The sequence below is a fragment of the Apteryx mantelli genome, chromosome 1, assembly GCF_036417845.1.
Source record: "Apteryx mantelli isolate bAptMan1 chromosome 1, bAptMan1.hap1, whole genome shotgun sequence".
Taxonomy (NCBI): Eukaryota; Metazoa; Chordata; class Aves; order Apterygiformes; family Apterygidae; genus Apteryx; species Apteryx mantelli.
The window spans coordinates 23,949,008-23,971,466 of NC_089978.1; the positions used below are offsets into that span (position 1 = coordinate 23,949,008).

Sequence of the window (22,459 nt, forward strand, 5' to 3'; positions counted from 1 at the left end):
TGAAAAAGCCAGAAATGTGGATTAACCTAAAATGGAAAGGGCAGCCAAGTTACAGCAGATGGCTTTTTCTTGTTCTTAAAGTGCCTTATAATAAGGAAAATATGCTATGTAATGAAAGTTGTTTCTAAAGTGACTTTTTTTTTTTTTTTTTTGGTAAGGTTTCCCATGAGGCATGGGTTGAAAAATTAGGATCAAAAAAGACATAACTGCAGACAGTCTATATTGAACTGTTTTTGGTTCCTGAGTTCCGGAGATCAATTTGATGTATGGTAGGAAAGACGGCCATCTCAGATTCCAGTTAAAACCAAATGAGCAAATAGCCGTTATTCCTCCCTTCCGCCTTGCCTCCCTGAGCATCTACATTTCATTGCTCTCTGTCTCTCATAGAGCTTCCCAATCACCCTTTCTGTGGATTCACTAGAATTTCTGTATTTTTACAGGTTTTTGTTCTGTCTTGCTGAGGTTGCTAGTTCTTTCTCTCCTGTATCAATTAAGGATTCCTCCCCCAATGTTATTATCCAAACAACAGATTTTTCTACATTTGAAAATCTGCTGTTAAGATTTTCTTAAAATCTTCCCTTTATTCCATTTGTGGATTCCTTTCTACCCCAAATGGGAGGGGGGGAGGGGGAAGGGAAACGGAAGAGACCAGCATATTGTATATGACATACGCTTGATTTCCCAGTAAGGCTTAATTACTGTAGGGTGTTTTGCGCTCCTGTTCCTTTTGACACACTGAGCACTCTTGGAGTGCACTGCAAAGCCTATTGCCTTTTCTAGTTTGAATGCACATGGGCAGGGTTTGCTTGCACATTGGAGCAATTGTATATGAATTGTATATGGGAATGGAGTTGGGAATGTAGTTTTCTTTCCTGAAGACTGTAGGCATCCATGCAGCTTGCAGGCACAGTTATGACCCACAGAAAATGCTGCCTTTCATGTTTTTTTTTAATGTAAAGTTTAATCCTACAAAGAGTTGAGCATATCAACCCAGAAAGTACTGGTGGAACTTTAATCCCACAAGTAGCTTGACCAAAGGCCCTAAGATAGCAGAAGGGTGAGGGAGCTTTGCAGTGAACTCATGACTGATATCTGAAGAGATTGATGCCTCATGCTCTGTGGGTACGCAAGTGTAATTGGAATCAATGAGAGGCTTGGGATATGTGCAAGATAGATAGCTAACACGGTGATTTATTTTCAGCTCCTCATATTAAAATGTGCATTGTGTTTTCAGGAAGTGCATGATTTCTGATGTTAAACATAGCTAAATTGTATTAGCTTGAGCCAAAAAGTGACATAAAGGGTATGGAATTTAAATGATAAAGTTATGTTTGTTGTTAAGGACAATTAAAAATACATTTCACAAAACAAATCTGAGCAATATAGTACTCTTAAACTCCACTGCAAAGAAAGATTGTGATTTCAAGATTAAAAGTGTGTTTATTTGTGAAAATAAGCCCCCCTTTCCCTGTTTTAAAGCTCTACATTTTAAACTATCAGCTTCATCTCAACCTTAGCTAATTTCAGTAGCATTCCAGACTACTAGGGAAGAAGACTATCCTATTAGAAGAAGCAGTAGTAAGTAGTTGAAATATTTCTTGTTAATTAAACAGTTTAGCTTTATATTTATTTGCTGAAAAATTCCCCAGTGACATATTAATTATGCATAAAGCCTTGCCTTGTAAAAAAGTTGGTGGTTTTCAAATACCCATCTTATCTCCTTTTATTTTTAGTAAGCTGTTCTTTCAAACTGACAGCATTTCAACTATTTTAATACTTTGATGAAGATCTAACTTTCATTCTGATTATGTTCCAAAATTAATATCTAGTGTGTTTTTTGATCAAAACACAGTCACTGGTATTGCTGAAGCAGGAAATAGCTTTGCTGTTAATCTTGATCTTCATTCAGCTCTTCCCTATTCGAGGCACCTTCTTTTACCAGAGCTGCTCAAAAAAGTGTCTGTAGTGTCTGGAGCTGCCAAAGAAAGAACCCTTTGGAGGGCTTATGGTGGGAAAGAATCCTTAGAGCAATACAGCCGTTTGAGGGGGTGAGGGAAATATTGAAGCTCCCTGAAGTCTGCTAACGTCCCTCTCTCTCATACAGATATCACTGGCCAGTCCATACTCCTTATGAAGTCTGAGCAAAATGTGGTCAACTAACTCATTGCTCATCTCTAAGCCAATATTTTCAATGAATGCAATACTGCTAGATACATTATTGAGGGATACTGAGGAAGCATATGGCAGTGATAATTTGGAGTATGAGAGATAAATGGAGGTCTTCCAGTCTATGTATATTGATCCTCAGTCTTGTGGGCAAACACTCAAATATCAATTACTTACTGCATGCTCAAAATCTAAAGGTCTTATGTGAATGCAAATCGACCTTTGCCTTCCTGGTGTCTGAACTGCCCAGCTCTTTCACTGGCAATTCTAAAACATCATTTTGTGTCTCTTGTACAAATATGTGTTGTATACTAGATGCAAGAGGAAAGTAATCAACTTTAATATATGAAATATATTATATGAATAATACAAAAGTGTTTAACTTCAGTCCTCTTGAAAATGCTGGCATAAATAGAGGGTTTTTACATTGCTATGTGATATAAACAAGCTGGAGAAAACCTGACTGGATGACATTCCAAGCAAGCTAGAGAAAACTGGTTGGAAAACAGTAATCAGAGAATAGTTATCAAAGGTTCACTGTTACACTAGAAAACTGTTGGCTGAGATTCTGGCTGGGATGTGTCCTGCCTTGGCTATTTTTTTTTTTAAATTTTCTTCAGTGACCTAGATGATGAAATAGAAAGTACATTTATTACATTTGCAGATGTCACAAACCTGGTGGAGTAGCAGTCAAAATGATCTTGACAAATGGGACAGCTGGTCCGGAAAATAGGATGAACTTCAAAAAGGAGAATGCAAGGTCTGCATTTAATCTGGAAAAATCAAGTGCATTAATACAAGATGGGAAACAGCTGATTAGGCAGAAGTTTTGCTGAAAAAGATGTTGAGGTTATAGCAACTCACAAGTCAAAGACTCACAAGTCACAAGTCACAAGTCAAAGTCTCACAAGACATTTTTCAACAATGTCATACTATTATTGTAAAAGCATACACGCTTGTGTCATTGCTGCTCTCTTGTCATATAACAGGATGTGTATTTGTCAGAGGACTCCTAAGGGGCCTATTACATGGGGCCAGGGAAAGTTAGGTAGTGTTTTGCTAGATGTTGTGCAAACTTATACACACATTTGTCCCCTGCCATGAAAAGACTGTAATCTAATGGCAATGCTACAAATGATCATGCATGTTTAGAATTTGATTCCTATGAGGAAGACATTGAGGTCAGTAATTAAGATTCCAATTACAGGTGTTTTTGGGTGAGTTATGCTTACTTTTATGGTTGAAGCATGGGGAAACTATTTAGTCCTTCACATTTTGTATATATTTTTTAAATTTTTGATGGTACTCTCCAAGATTCCTTGCTATAGAATATGTCTCCCAAAAATTCCATGAATTTTTTTTTATTGGCACCCACTGTGATTTTTATAGTTGAATAAAAAGGAAGAGGGAAAACCATTTAACATAGCTAACTCTGCCATCACTGCTCTCTCCTTCACCACTCTTCTTTTAGCCTATCTTACACCATAGACTGAAGCTAATGTCCAAAGAGCTTGGATTCTGCCATGACATTGCAAGATCTTGAACAAGGGTCTGGGTCCAAAATCTTGCTGGATAAACCAAGGTATCTCTGATCCCTGTGGCTCCCTGCTGCACCTTCCCAGGGCTCTTGTTCTGAATCTCAAAAAATGGCAATACTGTAGTTTTTGACTCACTTGACTGATAACTTCATCAGCCACAGCAAACCCAAAGTCTTGCGCATGGAGAAGAAAAAGGAAGCTGAGAGAGAAATGGAAAACTTGTGATAATTTGAGATAATTCTCTGCATGTGCAGAGAGAGTTGGTATTGATGCTGTATGGAAAATACCCCAAGGAGAAGATAGCTTTGAAACACGCTTTTTGGGGTCAGTTCCATGTATCATCCCTGTGTCATTTTTTTCATTCAGTAGAGTGAAAAAGTAGCTAGGGACTTCCCAGAACTGAGCTGCATAAACCCTGTAACACTAAGCAATGTTGCTGAACCTTATGCTTTTTCATTTTTATAGGGGAGAACCTATTTCTACCTAGTAAGAGATTTGTTTGTTTTTCCTTTGATATTATATCTCCATTATTACTGGTGGTCACAACACGTGGAAGAAGGTGGAAGGAAGTAAGACCTGGAAGTTTACAAAATGACTGCTGGGTCTATAAAAAGTGTACTTCTATAGTGAATCCAGACATAACAGTAGAAATAGCATTTATTTCATCCTTGGCTGATGGAAAAGTGTCCTGGACAGTACACTCTGAAACAATCCACCCAATCCCATTCTCAGAGTCCCAACTACTTTTGTGAGTTTACCTTCCCTTCTACATTTTCACACTAGATATTCGGTCTTTTTCCTTTCTTAGTTTCATCCCATTAGTCCTAACTGTACCCTGCATACTACAGCTGCTAAATCATCAGTCTCATTACTGGTTACAGTTTTCTGTATTTCATTTTTTTAATATTCCCATGAACTTGGAGTAATGTCTTTTGTGTGTTTATTTTTAAAAAGGGAGCTTCTTCAACTAACAACGCTGTAAAACCATGAAGAATCTATGTTCACTCCTGCTACAGGTCACCAGTCCTTCTTATGATATCCTAACATACTGCTGTAGCAAAGTGTCAGAGCCAGCAAAGAAAAATGAGTGTTTTACAAGGCAAATACTTTTTATGACTTGCAGTTAATGGACCTTACTATTAACTGGCAGAATTACAACTCTTGTTTAGTTGATGAAAGTAGCTGTCTTGAAAAGTCATTAGCCTTCCTTTTGTTCTTGTTTTTCTGCGTTTCTTTCACAAGATTGATTACACAGAGTGCCTCTTTGAACTTACACTGAATGTTTTCTTTGAGGATCTATTTGCATCTTGGTTTCATATACTTTGCTAGTTTTTCAGTATTCCAACAACACGTGTGTTAAAAGGAAAAACAGAAAAATGCAGAATAGTTAATAGTCTCAGGAAAATATTCCTGAAAAATATGAAAATATCAATAATGAATATAATATTAAAAATATGAATAGTATGAGAAATACATACACAGACTTATGAAGGCTAAATAGTTCTGCAGCAATGGAAAAGAAACTCCATTAACAGAAATGTAGTAATCCATAAAGCATCTTATGTTGTGCATTGCATGTATACTATAGCAGGCCTAAATCAATTACCTCCGTCAAGACATGGAGGCCCTTTTTATAGGGTGCGGCTATGGCTGGAGGGAAAGCAATTTATTTCAAAGGCTGATTCAGCAAGAAACTCTTCAGGGACCTATCAATGTTCCATTTATAATCAGAGATGCTGTAATGATTATTGGTGGCATTGTAAATCAGTTGGCATAAGACTATTTATTTTAACATTACTCAGCAATGCTGTGTATCCTGAAAGACAAAAAGATTTCCATATCATGAAATCAGGTCTTCAGTAGTCAGCAACAATATGTATAATAGACTTTCAAAATGCTATTTCTTTTTATGCTGTATTTTTTTGGTGGGAAATTAACTATTCAAGAAAAGGAGGTCCTTATAAATTTGACCTAAGCCAGTGATAGCATGAGCAGATATTATGAAAATTTCATGTTGACTTCTGCTAATTCATCTTGACTTCAGTCTCCAATAACCCTGCATTTTCATTATCCTCTCAAGCCTGATTCTGCCTCCAAGTGAAATTAATAGGAGAAAGATCAATCCTGGCCACTTCTTGGTGTGTCAGTCCAATCCTGAATCCACTGGTTCTCTAAGACATGATTTCATTTAAAAATAATAATGGTTAGGACAAAAGCTGATTGAATTATTCATTACAGATAATTTAAGCACTTTTTTTTGTCTCTTAATGTAAACTTAAAGCAGATTAAATATAAATGGTTTGGCAGATTTGCCTTATTTGCAAATTCTAAGGCAAGGTCAAAATAGCAGTAATAAAACTCTGCCTGAGTTCCATTTTTACAAGATTTAGATATTATTAAAATAGCTATTGGTGTCACAATGTCACGAATACAGAGGAGAAAAATAAAGGTGAGATGGGATCCAAGAGACTGGAAGGCAGGTAGAACAAAATAAATGTTCATTAATATTCTGCATCACACAGGATACTTGTAGCGATGGAGCAGAAAAAAAATTACTGGTAGTAATGGGTCTGTTTGAAATTAGTATTTCTCAGACCTCAAGATCTCATCTTCAGTATGAAAAAAGTATTACTGAATGAGTATTAATGCAGCAGTGTTTTAATAATGCTAGGTCATTTTCCATCAGTTTTGTTTTACAGTCTCTGAAGAGTTTCTTCTCTCTTGCTGCATATGTGTGCTAGGGAAAATAATCTCCTTTTGATTAGAATGGCTTTTTCTCAAAACCTAGAGACTATTCTCTCTTACGATTTTTGTCCTAGCGGGCCCTTATATTGAAGAAAAGACTGCTGCTTTCTTCTTTTAGGGTTGCGTTGCTTAATGATTTCTACTTTTCTGTTTGCTTTGCTAGTGATCTTAAAACTATCACCATCTGTACTGAACAGTGTAAGAAAACCACTCTGCTTATTGCTTTTTGCCATGAACCTTGAATGATTACAGCAGTGGTTTTCCACTGCTGCTTCTTAGCACTGTTGATGTTGGTATCTTAAATACAAATCATTTTTCTAAAATTAATAGCAATATTCAATTTTTTTGTGAAAAGGAGGTGTTTGCGAACAAGCCTATGCCTTTGCTTTATTTCCCTATAATGCAAAGTGTACCTAACTGAATGGAGCCAGTGGTACCATTGGGCTTGAGTTCAGTAAACTTTCTGAAGTTTACTGAACTCTGTCTGAGTTCAGTAAACTGCCAGACAGGACTGGGCACCTATTGACTCAAGATCACATTCAGTGACCTCTATTTTCAACTGCTATTACCTATTGAAGTGCCCCGGGCCATTGAGGTTCATTTGGCAATTGTTCCATTCCCCCCCCCCCCCCCCGCTCCAAAATCGTATTCACATGATCAAGTCCGACTTATTTCTTCTAAAGGCTTTGCGAGGAGAAACAAAAGCCCCAGTTACAGGCCTCACCACAAAGGCCGAAATCGCAGCGGAGGAGGACGGGGTGCATTGTTTGGGCCATGTCAGCAGCTGCAGCTCTCACAACGCCATCTGCCCGGCAGGGCAAAGGCCCCGAGACCCGCCAGCCCCTGCCACTGTTCACCAAGCAAGTCGGGCACATCGCGTTTGCGTTAGGCAGAGCGTGAGCGAGTGTGTGAGTGTTTGAACCTGTCTGGGCCCTGGTGCCCAGAAGTTGGGGTTCCTCAGGAAGGGGGTCGCGAAGGCGGGCCAGAGGCAGGGTCGTGGCTGCTGGGGGGCAGCGGCTGTCGAGGCCTGGGCAGGGGCGCCGCGGGGGGACAGGCCCCGGCACGCGGGAGGCACAAGATGGCCTCCGTCACGGGCGGGTCTGCGCGCGGGGGCGCCCGACCCCACGCGGGGTGCGGGGCAGGGCCTGTCCCGGCCCCGCGGGGCGCTGGCACTCGGCTGCGCCCCCCTGGCGCTGCGGGCGGGCCTGAGGCGAGGGGGAGGCGCGCTCGCCGGGGTGGCCGGTGCGGTGCCCCCGCGGCCCGGCTGCGGTGCTACGCCGCCTCTTCGGGAGCGGAGGCGCCCCCGGTCCGGCGCGGAGAAGGGGCCGACGTGGCGCCGGGGGAAGAGCCGGTGGGGCGGGAGGCGGCTGCTCCCGCGAGGCGCCGGGGGAAGGGGTCGGTGCCGGGGGGAGGCAGCCCCGCGGCGGCCTGAACGCCCGCAGGGCTCCGGCGGCGGCCCCCGGCGGGCAGAGGAGGCCCCCAGAGGGCGGAGCGGGCTGGCGGCGAGCGGCGGGGCCGCGCGGCCAGCGGGCGGCGGGCAGCGCGGGAGGAAACTCCCCTCCCCCCTGCGCCGAGCCCGCCATCGCGCAGACCCCGGGCAGCGGCCGTTGATTGACGGCCCGCCCCGCCCTCCTGGCTTTCCTATTGGGCACTCTCCACGTCGATCAGGAGTGCTGGCGGCGAGACGACGTTTCCCATTGGCGGGACTTGCCCCGCCCCTCCCAGCCCGGGGAAAGGGGGCCCGAGTGGGCGGGGCTGGCGGCCCGGGGGGCGTGGCGTGGCGCGGAGGCGTAGCCCGCCGAGGTGCCCGCGCGGCGGTGCTGGCGGCCGGCGGCCGGCGCGGGACGGGACGGGATGGGACGGGACGGGACGGGACGGAGCGGAGCGGAGCGGAGCGCGGCGCAGGTGGGTGCCGGGGGCTGCGCCACCGCCTCCCACAGCGCGCACCGCTGGCGGCGCTCGGGGCTCCGTGCCCCGGCCCCCCCGGAGGGGCGCCGAGGGGGGAGCCGGCCGCCGCTCAGCGCTCCCCGCCGCGGGGATAATCCCCCTCGCGGCCTGGCCGGAGCCCCCGGGCGGCGCCGGTGCCCTGCGCCTCGCGGCCGCGGGGGGCGAGCGGCGGCGAGCCCCGGCCCGGCCCCGCCGCCCCGGCGCCGCTCTCGGGCCGGGCAGCGGCTTCCCGAAGTGGCGGACCTGGGCGCCGGGAGCGGTGTTTGCCGTCGCCGCGGCGGTCGCTCCGTCCCGCCGGTGGCGGGTTGTTGGCTTGGGTCGGGCGGGCCGGAGCCCCCGGGGGGGGGGGGGCGGGGTGCCTTCGCGGCCGGCTCACGCGTATCCCTCATCGCCGGTGGCCTCTCTCCTCCCGCCCCGCGACCGCCGGGTGACACCGGCAAGTCTCCCCTGGTGTCCCGTGGCCTTAAAGTGCCGAAGAATATTCGTCTTCGGCTTTACGGGACGCTGGAAGTCCTTGACAGCTCGGGAACTTCTTAAACCTCTTTCCCCCCCTCCCCCCCTCGTTTTTTTGCAGATAAATGTCTGTTAATTGTTTTTCCTTTTCTTTAAGTGAATGTGTCACAGAAAAAACAAACAAACCCGGGAGTTTGAGTGGTTGCAGGCATGGAGAGACAGGGATGTGTCGCAACTCCTGAATGTCTAACCCAATCTGAACAATGATTAAGAATTGTGGGTTTTTTTCCTTCTAGTTTCTGATACAGTTTGGTAATCATTGCAGACGACTAAGGGGAGAATGATGTTTTCAGTCTTAGCAGCAGTCTGTGATGTGGGGCCAGTACTTGAGTGACGGGTTTTGGATGCAGTCGTGAGATTACTTGACAGAAGGTTTAGTTTTTGCACTTTGTTTTTGTGCAAGAATAGACTGGCTGCAGTTTTTTTGTGCTTTTTCTGTAAGCTGTAGGCAACGAGGGGAAAGTATTCCTATTAGAAAAAGATGAGGGCAGATTATGAAAGCAGCCAGGAACTTTAAGAGACTTTAAATCTGAGAGTGAGAAGGTCATTTTGCCTTGTATGTCATGTAAGACTGGCTTTTATTTTTTATTTTTTAAGTTTTACATAGAGAATCAAAAATACATTATGACTATACAAGACAGACTGTTGTTTTGACCTTGCATGGTACTGTATTTCCCATGGTAGCTAATAACGTGTGCTTGAAGAAGGGAATGAAGTAATGGGGCCAGGTTGTATTTCTGATTCTCCAGCTTGGTCTCCCAGACCACAGTAATCTGTTTTTCAGATGTTCAGTTGTGTGGCCTCTGATACACAGAGGTTAACATGATGTATGCATACCCCAGTTGGAAACCTGTTAGCATAAACCTACAAGTTACAATGCTTGCAGACTTCCAGATTAAAGGATGAAACCCTATATTGTTTTGTTAGGTGTTATGTTCAGCTCACTTTGCATTTCCTCATTAGAGGAGGATAATGTACTAAGATGGAAGGAGAGTTCTCTTTCTGCACAAAAATAAAGACCCTAGGTCATTGTTAATTTGTTAAAAGGTGACTTTCGGTAAGTCCAGTAAGAAGGATGTTTCATCTGCAGCTCTTCGGTTTGAGACCAGAACATCAACTTCCATATTTCTTGTGAGCAGTATGGAAACTGGATTTATTTCCAACAGAATTTTTGGAATGAGTTGTGCAAAGCAAACTTTTGTTATTGCTTGCTGAAGGGTTGATTTTGTGTTTCTATGGCTAGTGGAAATGTGAATATAGTTATTAGGCGATGAACGCAAGGTTTTGTTGTGCATAATATATAATTGGGGCAGTCCTCTTTCTTCTCCTTTTCCACATCAATTTTCTTTAAATAAAGAAAAAATAGAAAACACTTTTTAATTAAACAGATACTGAAACAATAGCCTTGATTATACACAATAGTTACTGAAATAGTCTTTGCTAATCTTTCTATTTGTCCGTGGAAGTAATAAAAGATGATTTTTATATGCCAGAAATAGACATTTATATGTCAGAAATTGATTACGCTTTTAAAAAGGGACTTTCAGAAGAGGAATAGGTTATCAAGCTTTGTGTTTGATTTATACAGTTCAACACTTACGACATTTTATGGTTGATAGCAGCATAAACCTGTTCTGTTTTTCAGAGTATGCCTTGTCTGTACAACATGTAGTGAAGGGTTAGGATTTTAGGAGTGATAATGTAAACTTACAACCAGTGGCTCCTTGGTGTGACTACTTTAGCTCAGGTTTATATAGCATGAATCTTCTGACTGAAGAACAGGCTATTTGTTTCTATGAAGTAAGGATAGTAGTGTCTGCAAACGGTATTCCTCTGTGGAGGAAGAAGGAAGAAAATCCATCATGTGACAGATGTTAGTCATATTGCTTTGAAGTTTCTTGTTTACGGTGATTAGTAGGACAATATTCCTAAAAAAACAAACCAAACTAGAGTAGAGTAGACACTTTGGAGAAGATGCCCAAAAGAGCTAATGGTGGTTTAGCATTTGACTCGTTAAAACAGTGACAACTGGGTAGTGAACTAGCTTTCATGCCTTTAAAAATCTTCCCTTTTGGTTTAAGTTTCCTGCATGAACAGTTAGATCTTAGTGTAATTCATAGTAGTTGGAGTAGGAAAGAGCTTTGAGAGATTTGCACAGAGGGCTCATGATTTAAAAAAAATATATATGCAGTTAAATCTTTGTTCTTTCGAGCCCTCCTATCGCACCATCTTCCAAAGCTCTTGACTGCTTTTGGCAAAGAATGAGCAGGAAATGTTGTTGCAGTTCAGTTAATTGCACTCTGTTCTTGCAGGCCTGTCTTTAGTTGGTATCTACTTAGTATAGTCTTTTAAGTGAACTTGAATCTGAGATAGGTTGTGTGATATATAATTTTTTGGCCTTTCTTATTTCAAAGGTGTTACATCAGTACCTTCCTGATTCAGATGTGGCACCAATTAAGATATCAGGACTTCTCATGGTCATAGCTATGTTTTTTTTTTGTTGCATAGGACGTGGAGTGATAGGATGTAGGTCAGATGAATTACACTGCTAGTGCAAGTTCCTAACTAGGCGATGCGTGTCCAGTGGGTAATTGTTATAAATGATACTGAATTTTGTTTGCTGCTTCAGTAGCAGAAAGATGTCCTTTTACAGTACTGATTGGGAGAAGTTGTTTTTTTTCATGCTCATGTTCTAGTTCTCCAGTTTAAAGTGTGTATGAAGATCATTAGTAGGATCAGCTTACAAGTATGTGTTTTCCAGTGTCTGTACAATTGTGTATTGCATTCAGGAGCTTCCTTGTATGCGTAGCGGTACAGGTCATAGATAGTAACTGCCCCAAAGGGCTTATTCTTATATTAGAACAGGCAGAGAAAGAGGTAAAAGGTGAGTATTAATTTCTGATCTCTTTGGAGCACTCAGATACAGAGTACCTATAGTAAAAGAAAATCAGTGACTGGGCTAAGAATTACACTGAGGCATCCTGAGTCTTAGCTCTGTGTAGAACTGCTGTAGTACTTACATTCTCTCTGAGAATTTAGTGTGTGTTTAGAGGTTATAATGAAATAATATGAAGCTACACCAGATTTATTTGTTTGACTTGCTTTAACTTGTGAATGCTTTCCTTCACACTTACTGTTATTTAAAAATTGCTGGAAATTGGTAGATCTAACAGTTCAGAAACCAGCCTTTTATACAAGATGTTGAAATACAGCACTGGGATTTTTTTTTAGCTGGAAAAGGAGTGTGTTTTTTTTCCCCTCTATTTGAAACTCAGATTGCTGAAACATTTTTAGTTGCTAGTAGATGTCATCTCTGCCAAAGGGAGGAACAGCGCATTTGGGAAAAAGTTAAGAAATTTGTCAGTAAAGACAGCTGAAGATCAAAATGGAAGTCTTTGTGCTCATTTAAAGTGTAAACTAGGAGCTCAGCATGCTTTATTTATTTATTTTTGGCAGATGAGGTTGCTGGAGAACTTTTTGTTGAAGGCTTGCTAATATGGTAGCTATGCATTGAGTTTGCTTGTTTTTTTTGAAAACAAACCCCAAGTTATTTTTCTTGGGGATTTACAAGTATTCTTCATTTACAAACTTCACAAATCAGTTTGTTTGACATAAACTAAAATATTCTGCCATTAAACTATTGTTACCTAATATATTCTTTTATATCTAATAGTGTTTGCCAAGGGTCTAGAGTCAATTGCTGTATGTGTTCGGGTTTTTTGGTAGACCTTTCCATTTGCTGGAATTTTTCTTATTCTTTTTCAGGATTTTTGTAGCTCTTTCTTACCTGTTGATTATAAATACTATCTTTTTCTTGTCATCAGTGTGCGTGACAGCCAAATTAAGGCCATAAGGGTCAAGATATAGGACGAACTGTGGTTCTATTAAGTGTCTTTCTACCAAACTTATAAAACATCTTTTTTGAATAGCTGTTGGTAGCTACTTGAGAAGGCATATTGTAACTGAGTTAATCATCTTTTATGTTTTAAATTGGGGGGTATTCAACTTGAACTTGATTTATGTTGGTGTTTTTTTAAACTCAGAAGATAGTCTGTTGAAAACATAGGAACATTGTAAAGCAGAATATTTCCCCATCGCTTGCATGCTACAAAGCAGATTATATTTCAAATGTGTATGTTTTCTTCTGAACATTCATAATTGCAACTTTTATTGCAAAAGATTTTTGTTTTTTTTATCAGAAGTATTGGAAAGAACTGGCACAAAGACTATTGAGTGCTGAGTTAGAAATTGGCTAAGCGTTTGTTTTGTCTTGGACATGGCCATTGTACAAATATTTTTGCTTTAGTTCTTGAATTAATCCTATGTTCTGCAGATATTTAGATTTTATAAGAGTCTTCAGAATATGATACAAATTTAAAATGCTGTTAAGTGGCATAGATAAAGTATGTATAGATATCAGTGGTAATTTGAATCTGTTCTAAGTTCATATTTTGTAGTTATCATGGTTGATTAAAAATAGGAGTAGTCTGTACTAAGGCAGTCTTAACTTCCATTAATCTGTCAAAACCGGAATTTTAGGTTGACTTAAGTGTGTTTTTCTCCAGGACAAGAGAAGAAGAAAGAGAGAGATGTTTAAATGTGCAGAGAATTACAGTCTGACTTGTTTTCTTTCTAATTCCATAAATCAGAACTCTATTTCACTGGTTTTTCTTCAGCACGACCTTTTGTTGCAGATCCCTATTGCTGAAGTTGGTCTGATACAGAAGCTTTAAAGTAATTTCTTTCACTCTTTGAACATCTCGAGCATTGTTCATTTACAGTGATATGCACAGCTAAATTCACATTAATGATAAATATTCATCACCATTAAGTTTAAATGAGACTGATTTTTGACGTGTATGCCATGATTATACATTTCCTGTTGTAACAGCAGCCTTAAGGTTTGTTTGGCTGCTGTAATTATGAATTTCTGTCCATGAATGTTTTTTGTCTCTGAATATGCATTTGTTTTAGAGTTTTAGATACTACAGTGATTCCCAAGTCCTCTGTCAGCCTTGTGCTGTTTGCTGATAGGACTTCAAAACTGGGAAGGAAAGTATATTGTAAATAGTGAAAATACTGTTTAATGCATGATCTAAATGAAACTGATAGATAAAATAATTTTTCCTCTAGCTTGGTAACAAGTATTGCTGATGACTATAATTTTTCAGACATTTGAAATTTCAGTTAGTCTGTATTTGATGCTGTCTGGTATTTAAAGAATACCGAAGTATTTTCCTGTAATCTACTGTTTTTTGGGGGTTTTTTTACTTTAACATTTTCTTGAAACTGGTTCCTTCAGTCTTTCTAAGGTACTGTTGTCATGTTTTCACCTGCCTGGCTCATCTGTGAGCACATTTAATTGTATTTTGTTTATATTTATTTTTGGTTTTGTATTTTTGTTTATATTTAAGCTGTTTGCTGAACTGTTTAATATTAAAACAGGCTTCTGTTTGGACTGGGGCTATGCTAGTAAGGTGTGGAGGCTACTATGACTTAACTTGGTGTTCTGTTTGAATGGCCGTGCCTCAAAGGATGCTTTATGTAGTCTTATTGCTGGGTTGGTATGAGTAGAAGCCTCTTAGTACTTAACACTGTCTTGCTGTCCTGCTGTTAACATGTTGAAGAGATTCCTTGTTCAAGGAACACTTCTATCTGCTTGGTAGGAATTGGGCTGATAGCGTATTTTCTTGGCATGGTAATCCTCTACTTCTGCTCATGTTATGAAGTGATATATTTAACGTGTTATCTTTGAATACAGAAACGATGTACAAGGTATGAAAAATGATCCTTTTTTTTTTAGTAGCAACCAGTCACCCAGAGAAGGTAGTAATGAACTTTCCTGAGGAGACTCTGCTAGCGGCTTATACACAATGTGTGGAATGGTGATACGTGATAAAAATTAATAGAGCTCTATCATGTCAGTATGTGTACTGGAATTTCAAGACTATGGTCACAGGTGCTTAATAGTGGGCCTTAATATGCATATTAATATAATGCATAGCTAGGAGTACTAGCAGTGGGGCTGTAATTTCTGTGGGGGTCAGCACCTCTCAGGAACTGCGAGGAGCTTGCCCTCTTCTGCTGGTATCTGCCGGTTGCTGGCACTGTTCGTCAGAAAAGGCTTCTTTACTGTCTTGTCCTTTTAAGTTGCTGGGTAATTAGTTTGCTTGTAGCATGACAGTATTATGGGTAAAATTAGCTTGCTTACTTCATTATTAAGCCTGTTCAATGTTCCTAATGTGTTGGTGGAGAACAGAGTTAGACGCAGAGGTTTCCAGAGTTGTGCTGTTGTCATTGATGGAATAAATACATCAACAGTGGATGTGTAACATCAAAGGTATTAACGTAATAATATCATCGGGCAGGCCTTAGGGGTGACATGTGCAGTGTGGATGATGACAGAATAATTTGGAAATCAGAAGCTTCTGATCTGGAGCATGTTAGCATCTTCTCTTTCCAGTGTTAGGGATGTTAGTGGGGTGTTTGCCTTCAGCAGGAGACGACTCTAGTCGGCTGGCCTCGCTTGTGCAACTGAATACCTGACAAAAGAAAATTCAGTCATACTCCAAGCCAGTTGAGACTAGCTTTACCACATGTGCTTGGCCAACTGAAGACAGTAAGGGTTTCTTAAACGCTGCTGTCTCTATGTGCTGCATACAATGTACATGAAGAGACGATCCCATGCATTTAGAAGCCAAGTACAGATAGCCAAATTAGGTTTTCAATAGGACATGGGAAACTAAAGAGTTAGTGGATGCTTGTGTGTCTGTATCCTTGGGTTGTGAGGTTGTTTTCTGAGATCCCTGAAGCAGTACATTGTGCTAATGTAACAAAAAATCATCTGCCTGTAGTAGGCAGATGTAAAAATATTTCCTCTTATTGTTTGTGTATTCATAGAAACTAAAACTGAGCTAAGAACCACATCAGTGAAGGCTGCAAAAAGCCTGTGTAATCTTATCAAAAAGTATCCTATGCAAGTGTAGCTGCCAGTGCAAAGCAGACATAGTGGAAGGCTGTGCGTAAAGAAAAATGAACATAAGTTGGGAGTTACTGGAGCACTGTCATGTTTATATATGGAGAATGTTACATAAACTGTGACCATGGGCACTTTCTTCTATGGACTGATTAACCAGTTATCAGCTTATCACTGGGTATAGAGTGAGATAGCGCTGGCAGGGGCTGTTGGTAGAAGCTGGGCTTCAAAATGAATCTGGGGCTGCAACTTGTTTGAGCTGATGCTGATGGCTGTAATGGCCAGCAGAAGTTTGAACATCCCCTTATTCGATTGTTGTTCTTTATTAACTTGGTTTTTTTTAACATGTTAACTTTTTTAACTTAACTTGTTTTTAACTTGTTAATTTTTTCAACTTGCTGTTACAGTACTTGTAAATTGTAGTTATCCTGCAGTCATAATTGATGTATGCAGCTGTTGCACACTTGCCCCTCTCCAGTAAATTCTCACTTGCAGCCTAGAACTGCTGTTCTTGTTGCTACATCTTCCTTTGGAGGTTGGAAAGATAAACATTTGACCAAAGGGCTAACTAACCCTTATTTTCTGTCTTCTGCTTCTGATGCCCTGTGGTTTGGTAAGGACAGTAGCTTTTTGGTCAATGGTGTGCAGTTGACCAGGGAGTCCTTTTAAAGCAAGTGAGCAGTACATAACCCTCATATGCAGAACTCTTTCTGAAGAAGAGTCAGGACAGGTGAAAACAGTCTCTTCTACATTCCTATGACATGGAAAATTAAATTACAGTAGGACATGTGCTTTCTTCATAACCTGAGCTCTCAGCTCTTTAGCTGATGGATCCCAGGAATCTTGTGTATTTTCCTAGTGGCAACCGCTTTATATTAGTAAAAAGTAATGTTCCAGAACATGTTAACAGTATTCCTAATGAATGTTGGGACTGATATATTGATTTTTAGAGTTTGTTTTGAAAACCCTTTGTGGAACAGGTCAATATTCCATGATGCTGAGGAAAAACATTCATCTGCCATGGACTTGATTCTCTCCTAACAGAACAACAAGCACCACTGGGGACTGGTGTCCTACAAGGAAAGGCCTGGGAAACTTTTGTTTTGTTTTGAAACTTGAAACAGCCTTGGAAATGTTTATTTGAGAAGTCCTTCTGCGTCATTACATGTGAATGAAGGAATTTGAACTTCTGAATTAAAAGTTGGGCTTTAGTGAAAATGTGTCTTTTCAGTTCTTTGGCAGTTAGAGCTTGCTGCTCTGTTTTCTAGAGAATTTTGGACTCTGGAATTCGTATCAGCAGAGGCTTATTGCAGAATTATTTCCTGGGAAAATACTGAGTTTTTTTGTTTGTTTGTTTTTGAAGTTTGGCTGCTGCTTTGAATGCTTAAACAGCTGCAAGCATGGAGGAGATAACACATCACTTCATATGAAGCCTGTATTTGATTGTTTCAACTTTATACTGAGCGTGAAGGCATTTTCTGACTTGTATTAATGCTTGCTTGCACACAGTTTGAATACTGAAACTACTTCCAACTCTGTGTGTGCCACCTTGGGTGCTGAAATGAGGTGGCACTTAGCTCTGAATCATGTTTAAACAGGACCTCTTGCCACTGTTGTACGAGTGGTTCGGGGTCTGTTTCAGGCTATCCAGCAACATAATAGGAAAAGGGTATTTGCTAGGCTGTCCTAGACAGGAAGACCTGTAGGTATACAGAAAACCACCTGCTTTTTGCCTGCCTTTCTCCTTACAGAGGAATTGAGAACTAGTGCTTCTCTCGCAGCTGGTTTTTTTTCTAGATGGGGCTCCTGTTTTCCTCCAGCTTGGCCAGCTTGCTTCTGTGCTGCTGTACGTGAAGCTCTCCGTTCTGCAGATCTGAACGGTCTTGCACAGTTTCGTAGCAGCAGCCACTTTAAGTGGCTGTGACAAGTAAAGAGTTGGTGAGCTTGTGTGTGACAAGCACGAAATACCTGAATGTTGAAGTGATGAAATTCAAAAGCCTTGCAGAGGAGAATCTGGGAATGCACTGGGGTATAGTCTTCCAGTCCTCAAATGAACTGTAGCTTTTATAACCATTGCATATGTTGTCAAACACTGTGCTTTAGCTCACAGTCTGGAGGAACCACCTATCTTGAAATTTCAAGGATCATTTGACTCAGGCTAGGTATTTCTGTACAACTGTGTGGACTGGATTAGGAGCAACACTGAATTATACCTCAAGCTAGTACTGCTGTAAAGACAGACCTATCTAATTGCTGAATTTCTATGCTGGATTTGCACTACTGATGACAGGAAAAACTTTCATTTTGGCAGACTAACAAGCAGCTGGGTTTTTATCTTCAGGATATTTATAAGCCTGAAATAGCTGCATCTGAAATGCTACTGTGAGATCTTTGGGATTGTGACCTTATTTTTCTAAAAAGTTTGCCATGTTGTTCAGTTCAGTTGTTCAGTATTAAGAATACTGGAGAAGGTAAAGTTTTGCAATAACATTATTCTGTTTGCCATCCTGCGAATTCTGAGGGCCTCTGAATTCATAGTGCTCTGCATCCCACTGTCAAGTAGAAGAAAATATTTTTTTCTTGGTCACTCATAGCTGGCTGAACTGTTGTCTCACTAGTTGGCCTGATGCTAGAACAGGTTTGGCAGCCTTCAGGAATCTTTGTATTTTAGTATGTGATGGCAAGATTCTGTTCAGTGGGATTCATAACTCTATTTGCAAGAACTGCTGGAAAACATTAGCTAAAATCCCATATTTAGGGGAAATTGCAGAACTTCCTTTGTCTTAGAAGCTGCTTCAGAACAACTGAATATTTTATGTTACTTAGTAAACTGATCCAGTTACTCTTTCTGTGAGTAATTAATTTCCAGAAATACTAATGAGGGATAAAGTAAAATATTTTAGTAGCTTGAAATAGTCTTGAATTGTGACATACTGAAACATATAGAAACGATAGTCTTATGATGTATGTAGTTCAGTCTTTGTGAATATTACCTATTCTGCTTTTAATCTGAAACTATTGAGGCATCAGTGAAAGAAGCACATTTAGGGGGCAGATAGTATTTTTGTTGCCTGTGGCAACAGCAGCTGAAAACCCCAATACAATCTCCTTTTCTCCTTATCCTGAATTTTAAAAAGAAGCTGTTTTTTGTGTTATTTCCTCATGTGGATTTTCTGTTTCACTTCCTCATTCTGCAAACTCTCTCCTATGTATTTCTTCTGAAATCTTTTTTTTTTTTTACTTCTCTTTCAAACTTTCTTTTATAGCCTAGTATTCTCCTAGGAAAAATGCATTATGATAAACTTCTGCTTCATCTAATTCCTGCTAAACCCATGGATGCTTTTTTTGGAAATGCTCAGGGATGTAAAATACTCTTTCTGCCTGCCACATTCATCCCAATAGAAACTTAAAATGGAGGGAAGTAGATGTAAGACATGAAATGCCTTGCCAAATGTAACCCCCTCTTACCCCCTCTTACTCTCTCAGCTCAGTGAACTGCCTACTATCAGATTTCTTTAAACCACAGAATGTTGTGTTTGGCAAGGACATCAGAAGGAGTATTCTTTCCTCTAAACAGTTGTTGTTTGGAAAACAAGCATATGTCTGGCATCATCATGCATTTCTACAAGGGGAAAAAGTGATTTTATTATCAAAACATGTAGTAAAACTGTATTTTCAGCAGAATCAAATGTTAAATGCTTTTGGAAGCTTAAATTTAATGGTGTGTCATTACAGTTAGTTGTCAGGGTTAAAACAACAAGCAGAGTTAGCCCGTAAGCTCCTAAGTGCTACTCATAGCATGGCAAGAGTTTTCCTCAGCTAAGTTACTGGCCTCTGGAGAAGAACACCGTCAGTCTGTAGTAATTCTTAGTAATTTTCAAAGCTAAATTTAAATATTGAGATTCAGATGTAAACAAATAAAGCTTCGTTTTATGGTGGTTATAATCGTTAATTTGAAAACCAATGACTATAAATCTGTAGTTTGAGCACCCCCAATTTTATTAATTTTGATTAGAACTATGGCTGTTAATGTCTTTGAAAATGAGGTATTAGAAAATATATTGAAGAAAGTTTGGTACCTAAAAGATGGTTGTCTAAACAGTGAACAGCTTTGGTGTCTTGGTCAATTTTCTTTATGCTTTATTACAGATCCCTAGATATAGCATGTAACAGTCTTGGATATCCAGAGAAATTAGTTTAGGTTCATTCAGTTACAGGGGTAGGGTGAGAATGGGGAAAAATAACATGCTTTAGCACTAGGTAGGAATATTAGGGAGATTTAACTGTGAAGAGAGGAAATAGGGGAGGGAATGTAGATGTTGAATCTGGAGGAATAAAAACAGTGAAGTTAACTAAGATTTATAGAAGGTGGTTATATTCTCTTTAAGATGTTCAACCTCATGGTATTAAAACTAAAATGAATGGGGGAAATCTTGCAACTAAAACTTGACTGAAATATAAAGCTTGAAGAACTGGTATTCTTTTGTCAGAAGTGTGTTGTTGAATCTTCTAAATCCACTTTGAACAAAATATTTAAATAACCAAAATTGTAGGAAGGATAAAATGGAAGAAATAACTAAATTCTATTGTGAATTAGTTGGTTTGTATGATATTAAGAGTGTTTCACAAAATACAAAAATTGTGCCTTTTTGCTCATTTCCATGGGTGTACCATGAAGTGTTGGTCCTGTTTGGTGGTTCAAAGCATGAAGGATTTACTGACTTTAATTCTTACAGGGTGTTAAAACTGGAAAGCTAGAATATTATGTTTTTCTGTGGTCTGGAATGTATGTTTTTCTGAGACAGCTTTTGGTGATCTTGAACAGAAGAGAATATGACTTATGGAGCAGTTGACCCATAAGGATCAAGTTGCTGCAGGTATCCTTCCCTAGCCTGCCCCCTTGCCCTCCCACTCAAATAATGTTTTTCTGTTTTAACTGTATTGTGTAAGCTTGAACTTTGCGGCAGTTTTATCCAGGAGCAGATACTGATACTCTAGAGGCTTAGGAGAAAGTGAGGCTCCCTACACTGTCAGTGCAGTCTCTGCCAGAGAGTTTCTTAGTAGCCAGGGAGAGACTTCATAAATCACTCAGCTGGACTTGTAATAGTTTCTGCCCACTCTTTCTGTATTTTTAATACTTTTTGTTCCTAATGAATCAATACATTGCTCTAGAGCTGGTTACACTTGGGGATGAAAATTATTTCCTGTTGATAGCATAATAGCACTTCCAGCCAGGAGATCAGTGTTGTTTTGTAATTCAGAAAGAAATGGTGCAGAATATAAGTTGCAAAGGGGCATGCAATCTAAAAACATGCTTTTTGTGTGTTCTTACATGCTTTTGTTTGAATTCTGGCTAATCCCTTTTACTTTGCTTCCTCTTTCTTCAGAAGTGCATCTGGTAACAATATTTAATGTTAAACTCGTTTCTTCTAAGTTGCTTAGTATCATTAGATGAGCAAGAGATAGGGTATTCTCGGAGACTGTGCAGCTTCGGGAGTCCCAACCCCTCACAGCAGTGGAGTTGCCAGAGGGCTCTGTGCCGTGTGAAACGGTACATCATAACACCACAGAAGGAGGCTGGAAACTGGTCACTGCTCGTGGGAGGAGAAAGGCTCCTACTCCTCCCAAAGACTTGCAGCTGAAGAACAGGTTTAGTGCCCTCCAGGATGAGGAGGAGATGGGCATGGCTGCAAGGGAAGTACCTGGGACAACAGACCCTGTGCCTTGCCGGAACCCCCAGAAGAAGCGGCGGGTGATTGTTGTGGGGGACTCCCTGCTGCAGGGGACGGAGGCATCTATCTGCCGACCTGACCTCATGTCTAGAGAGGTTTGTGGCCTGCCAGGAGCTCATGTGAGAGACGTCATGGAAAGACTGCCAAGGCTTGTCCACGCTTCAGACTATTACCCACTGCTGCTCTTCCATGTGGGCGCTAACACCACCAAGGGCAAACTGGAGACCATCAAGCAGGATTTCAGAGCTCTGGGAATGGTGGTCAAGGGTCTGGGAGCCCAGGTCATCTTCTCCTCAATCCTGCCAGTGAGGGGGATGGATGAGAGGAGGAGGAGATGGACTTTCCAAGTTAACGACTGGCTGCGCCACTGGTGTTGGCAACAGGGTTTTGGTTTCTACGACCATGGGACCCTGTTTGAAGATCGACAACTGCTGGGGAGAGATGGGATCCACCTCACGAGGCGGGGCACGTGGGTCTTTGCCAACAGGTTGGCCAACCTGGTAAGGAGGGCTTTAAACTAGGAAGGACGGGGGAAGGGGAGAGTTATAGTGCCAGGGTAGTTGGCAAAAGACAGCTCAAGTCAGGACGCCTCCAGCAGGTGAATGCAGCCAGGGAAGTGCGCATGGGATGTGGCTATGGAGGACCCTCTTGTGTCCCTCCTGGGAAACCTGCATGCTCGATCACCTCTCTGAAATGCCTGTACACCAATGCACGCAGCATGGGGAACAAACAGGAAGAACTAGAGATGTGTGTGCGGTCGCAGGGCCATGATCTCATTGCCGTTACAGAGCCATGGTGGGATAGCTCGTGTGACTGGAGTGCCGTCATGGATGGCTACGTGC

The 22,459-nt window shown here is 41.2% G+C and overlaps 1 protein-coding gene across 3 annotated transcripts in view; it reads left to right on the plus strand.

Annotated features, from left to right (window-relative positions):
• Positions 1-8,329: 8,329 nt before the first annotated feature.
• WASF3 (WASP family member 3) overlaps positions 8,330-22,459 on the plus strand; it is an 84,454-nt gene continuing 70,324 nt past the window's right edge. For all 3 annotated transcript variants that reach the window (XM_067290638.1, XM_067290665.1, XM_067290656.1), the window contains exon 1: positions 8,330-8,354. The gene's annotated coding sequence lies outside the window, so the exon portion shown is untranslated. The remainder of the gene's footprint in view (positions 8,355-22,459) is intronic.